The following is a 6159-nucleotide window of genomic DNA, read 5'->3' as shown; positions in this document are numbered from 1 at the left end:
CTTAATTAAAAACCCTAACTATTATAAAAAATATTCTTTTAAATATAATTAGAAATTATGACAAAATTACTCAAAATAAAACACAAAACACGATTTTTCCTTCTCAACACGCTACTCTCAACACTTGGAAAATTGCACGCAACAACAATAGATTGCGGATAAATCTATCACAATCCAAAACCCCAAGACTCAATAAACAACCCCCAAAATTCAAGAAAGAAATACCTATTTCTCATTGCACATAGGGATCTGAACTAACACCATTGGAAAATAGCCATCAACATCAGCAGACTCAAGATCCACAATGCCATGTTTGGCAAGAGGTTTAATATTTCTCAGCTTGATCCAGAGGCAACCTAAGAGCACTCCCAATGGTCCGGCTAAAAACTCTCTTATTTCTCCCTAACTCCTGCCACATCAGCGCCACATCAGCACCAAAATTTATCCCCAGTTTTTAGCCAACTTTTAGCCAACTGCTCCAATGGTTTCTCCCTTATTTCTCCCTAACTCAACATTTCATTTTTACATCATTACTAATTTAATTGTTTTATTTTTGTATATAATAAAGCTAGCTAATTTATAAGACAAGACAAATAATAGTAATAAAGTTCGTTGTATTAAACACGAGTAAAAAATTACAACGACGAAAATTTTTAAAAAAATAGTACAGGAACGGAAAAAAAAATTCATAGTAAAAAAATTCAAGGGCGGTGGGCGCGGTTTCTATTTGCCCACAATTCTTCGATCATATCGTGTTGTAGTGCTCGATGGGCCTCCTTTTGGTGTATGTCCATGAACTCCTTGAACCGTTCATGTTCGTTGTACGGTACACCCCGGCGGGCGGACTTTTGAGACACCGTGACTCGATGATGCAACACTGGTGTCGTTGGTGACGTTGAGGACGCCTTCGTGTTCATCCTTGATGATCATGTTATGCATGATGATGCACACATACATGATGTCGGCAATATCCCCCTGGTAGTAAAAGCGCGTCGGGCCCTTTACCAGTGCAAATCGTGATTGGAGCACCCCAAACGCCCTCTCCACATCCTTGCGCGCAGACTCTTGCGCTCGGGCAAAATACTTTCTACTATCTCCGATTGGGCATCTGATCGTCTTCAAAAACACGGGCCATTGCGGATAGATGCCGTCAGCCAGGTAGTACCCCATGTTATGCACATTGCCATTGGCCGTGAATTCGATGGAGGGGCCTAACCCGTTGATCCGCTCGTTGAAAAGGGGCGAGGAATTGAGAACATTTAGGTCGTTGTTCGACCCGGCTATACCAAAATAAGCATGCCAAATCCAAAGCCGTTAGTCGGCAACGGCTTCAAAAATGATGGTGGGATGCGTACCTTTGTAGCCGGTAATGAACTGGCCTCGCCACGCGGTTGGGCGGTTCTTCCACTTGCCAGTGCATACGATCGATCTTCTGCCGAGCATCCCCGGAAAGCCGTGGGTCCTCCCGGTGCCAATCCAATGACGCGGCAGTCATTGCGTCCGGCGAGCGAAGGTAGTGCCCCCCCAAATATCTCTCGCACGCCACGACAAAAATTCTTCGGGCACTCGTTGCCGGTCGTCTCGCCGCATTGCAGGATACTCATCGAACATGTCGGCGGACCCTCCATATGCCAATTGTCGGATGGCAACGGTGCATTTACTGCGGGGCGATAGGCCGAGGCTTCCCTGTGGCGTCTCGGCTGGGCTGGAACTCGGGGTAACGCGCGGACAACGCATTAACAATGCGCGGGGAAGAGGAGACGGCGCATTCGAATCGGCGACGAAATACATCTGCCGGATAACGTGGTTCCTCGGCCAAAATAATCGGCGAACAGCCGATCGTGCCCACCAGCGTGGTCGCGGTCGATGTATCGGCGCCGCCTGCGGATTGGCCGTTGGGGTGGCTGCTGCATTCGAGCAAGCTCGCTTTGTATGAAACGGGAGATATAGTTGTTGACTGGGTTGTTGGCGAAACCCGCGACATCCCATCCGGTGGGAGCGGGAGGTACCTCCTCTTCGGAAGAAGAATGAGATATCTCCTCGTCGGACCGAGAATGAGAAGATGATTCAGAATTCATTAAATATAGATGGAGAGAGAGAAAATAAATGAAGAGAGAAAAGGGATGAGGATGAGGAGAGAATGAAGAGAGAAAAGGGATGAGGATGGGGAGAGAATGAAGAGAAGGTGTGTATTTATAGGGGGGAAATTAAAAAAAAAAAAAAAAAACTATTTTTATCGCCGGATTATCGCCCACAGTGGTCGGCGATAATCCGGCGAATTTTCGGGAGTTGGCGTTAATTAACGCCGAATTATCGCTGAATTCTCCCCAACGCCCGGCGATAATCCGGCGATAATCGGCGATTTTTCGCCGGATTTAACGCCGACCCATTGGGAGTGCTCTAAGCTATCCAAGCACTGGATAAGGAAGAGGACTATGCAAACAGTGGTCAAAAGCTGCAGTGGCGGACGAGATACTCCACTCTGATCAAAACCAATCAAAGGCGCTCCTAACGTCGTAGAGGTGGAGATCCGGCTGCCGGAAATGCCAGCCTTTGAAGTAGGCTGTCGTCTCAAAACCGAGAAGGAGGAGCGACATAAACAGGAACCCCTTGATGCAGGCGAAGAATCTCGACTTCCCGGGGGTGTCGGTGCGGCCAGAGGCGACGCGGCGGCGGACAGCGGCGCGGGTGGCCCTGAGGAGGAGGACCCAAGTGAGCTGCTTGGCATTGCGGTTGCGGCCTCCCTTGACGGCGTCGTTTTGGAAGAGGAAGTCGTCGTCGGAGGGGGATTCGAGCTCCACCATGGACCAAGAAAAATCGTGTTTTGTGTTTTACTTTGAGCAATTTTGTCATAATTACTAGTAGTAATTATATTTAAAAGAATATTTTTAATAATAGTTAGGATTTTTAATTAAGGAATCAAAAAACAGAATTAGAACTTAAATTTGGTCAAAATCGGATTTAAATCCGTTGACCGTTAGTTTTTAACGGAAATGTTAACAGATGACCAAAATGATCAAATTTCCATATGTTCAGGACCACAAAATCTAAAAGATAATGTTTATGACCAAAATCGTAAAATGACCATATGTTCAGGACCAATTTTGATATTTACTATTTAAAATAATACTCTCTCCGTCCCACAATAAGAGTCACATTTAACCATTTCAGTCTGTCCCATAATAAGAGTTACATTTCACTTTTATCACAAATGGTACGTAGGTCCTGCATTCCACTAACTCATTTTTATCCATATTCTATTATAAAACTAATACTATTAAAATATGGACCTCATATTCCACTAATTTTTTCCATCCACTATTTTTTACATTTCTTAAAACTCGTATTCACATTAAATGTGACTCCTATTGTGGAACTGAGGGTGTACTAATAATAAGTACTACCTCTGTCCCAAGATATTAGACCCCTTTCTTTTCAACACATGAATTTAGGAGATGTTGTTTTGTGGTGTAAGTGGAGTTGATAATAAAGTAAATTTTTACCATAAATATAAATGACTCAAGTATATTGGGACATCTTAAAATAGTATATGGGTCTAATATCTTGGGACAGGGGAGTAATAATAACGAATATGCCATTTTGATGTAAAAGAAAATGAATATTTTATAGTAGAAATATTTAAATTCATTGAAGTAAAAGCACCAAAACTTATCAAATTTACCCAAACCACCAATTAGGGATGTCAATTCAACCCGAAACCCGTGGGTCGGCCCGAACAACCCGGTAATATGAGCGGGTTAGGGTTGTAATTTTATTACCCGAATACAAAACGGGCTAAACGGATTGACCCGAATGGGTTGGCGGGTTAAACGGGTTGGCCTGAACGGGTTGCGGGTCAGCCCGATGGGTTGTGAGTTTTAATTATAAAATATTAAGTTTTAGGTGTTTTTTATATATTCGAATCCTCAATCTTCATTCTACACAATCATTAGTCTTATTCAATCTTCATTCTACACTTTTCTATTCGATCCCACAATATCAGCTTTCAAGTTCCATCTCAACTCATTATTGCACCGTCCCATCATCTGCCACTAGTGTCTTACCACCACCAAAGCCAATCAAGACAAAATTAAGAACTAACCCATCAAAATTTTAATATATTTATCATTTTAATAATGATTCATGTAAGATATGATTTTTAATTTTCATAAAGAATTAGTTACGAACAATGTCATAATAATGACACAAACACAAGCTTTAATTTATATTGTAGTTGATCGAGATGAAAGACTTCTTTTTAAGTATTATTGAAGAAAATTATGAAAATTTGAAGATTTTATATGATTCTAAACCAAAAAGAAAAAAGTATCTAAAATTTAAAATCATTTTGTAGAGGAAAATTTTGATACAAGAGATTATTTTCAAAAGCTTTTAGGCCCGAATAGCCCGATGGGTTAGCCCAAAACCCGACGGGTTAGGGTTAGGGTTAGGGTTGAAAATTTATGACCCGAAAAATCCATAACCCGTATAATCCGACGACCCGAATGGGCTGGCCCGAACCCGAACGGATTATCCCGATTGACATCCCTACCACCAATACTCTACAAGCCCATAATTAACTGTGAACTCGAAAAAAAATTTACGAGACAATTAAACTACCCTAAACAACAATGAGATAGATTGCAATATTGTTGTTACAACTTTTATAGAATGATTATAGTATTCATATTACTGATTGTAGCATTTCGGTAACGTATTACTAAAATAATTTAACCGCCTAATATTTCACTGCCCAAAAGTTAGAATGTTTTTTGCTAAGTGCTAAAACATGTTACTGTAGATGTTATGAGTCTTATGACATACCTAGCTTAAAATTGCTAATGGAATATACTAAAATGATGTTATGAGTCTTATGACATACCTAGCTTAAAATTGCTAATGGAATATACTAAAATTAAGAATGAATTATATTTTTAGGTTCTATATTTTCGGCGAAGAACATTTGCGATCTCTATACTTGTAAAATAGTATTTGCATTTTGCGGTCTCCTGACTATACCACTTACTCGTTTCAATAGTTTTTTCACCAAAAACGCCCCCAAAAGCCTAAACAACATTTTTGTACACTCACTCTCCAAAAGTAGGCATACTTATTTTGATATTTATGTTAGTTTGGATACTTTAACCATGATTTGTGTTTTATTTGAATAATTTTTGTTTGGATTGGTTATAGTGTGCACAACCCATAGGGGCGGAACTAGTAAAAAGAAGGGTGTGTCTTAAGCCCCCACCTAATTTTTCTTTTTCTTTTTTTCCAGTTTTTTTCTTCAAAAATTTTCTAAATTTCTATAAATTATGCTTAGCCTTTACAAAAATTCTGCTGCAGAAGAATAAATGGTCATTCTTGAAAGAATGAGAAGGGTTGAATATGTGAGTATAAACTTACAAAGATTAAAATGATTTCCGAGAGCTTCAGGAAGAAGCAACCTAGTTGGCAATAAAAATGAAATAATAATAGAATAATATTATTTTTTAATTGCTATCACTCTACACTTTTAAAATATTAAAATATTTAAATATTTATGCTTAAAAGCCGCGATATTTTAAAGATTTCTAAAGACTTTTAAAATGTGAAACCCCTTTAATCGATTCATCTTAGTTTGAAGAAATAGAATATGTGCTTTATAATGAATTGATTATTATTAAGTGATAAGACGTATTTTAAGCCTTGGTTACTGGTCAGTATGTCGTGATTTACTTGTATTATTCGCAAAGAAGTTGCTTAAGTGTGCAGGAAAAGGGTCCAAGTCAGTAGGAGAAGGTTCGGACAACTCAGGTGAAAAGAGCGCTAGAAGGGTGCAATACTGACCATAATGCATGCCAGAAAGAAAGCTCGAGATGGAGAAGAAGGATTGCTTGGATGATCAACCACAAATAAGGGCAAAGGAGTCATTTCGCGAAGGAAGTCTACCCTAAAAGTAAGGGCAAGCCTCCCTATAAAAGGAGCCACTTGGAGAGAGAGAAAGAGTTCGGCCACTACACTTAGTTAGAATTCTCTCTCGGAAAAGATCATTTTCCTTTAGCATTGTCCACATCTTCTCATTCCTCGCCACAGCCATGGTCGCCTGAAGTTCCAGACGTCCACCAGAGTATCACCGTCCATCGTTCCAGCCAGTTCATTTCGTAGTAGTAGCAGTTT

This window comes from Salvia hispanica, chromosome 2, assembly GCF_023119035.1.
Source record: "Salvia hispanica cultivar TCC Black 2014 chromosome 2, UniMelb_Shisp_WGS_1.0, whole genome shotgun sequence".
In the NCBI taxonomy this organism is placed as follows: domain Eukaryota; kingdom Viridiplantae; phylum Streptophyta; class Magnoliopsida; order Lamiales; family Lamiaceae; genus Salvia; species Salvia hispanica.
This window is presented reverse-complemented; position numbering follows the sequence as displayed.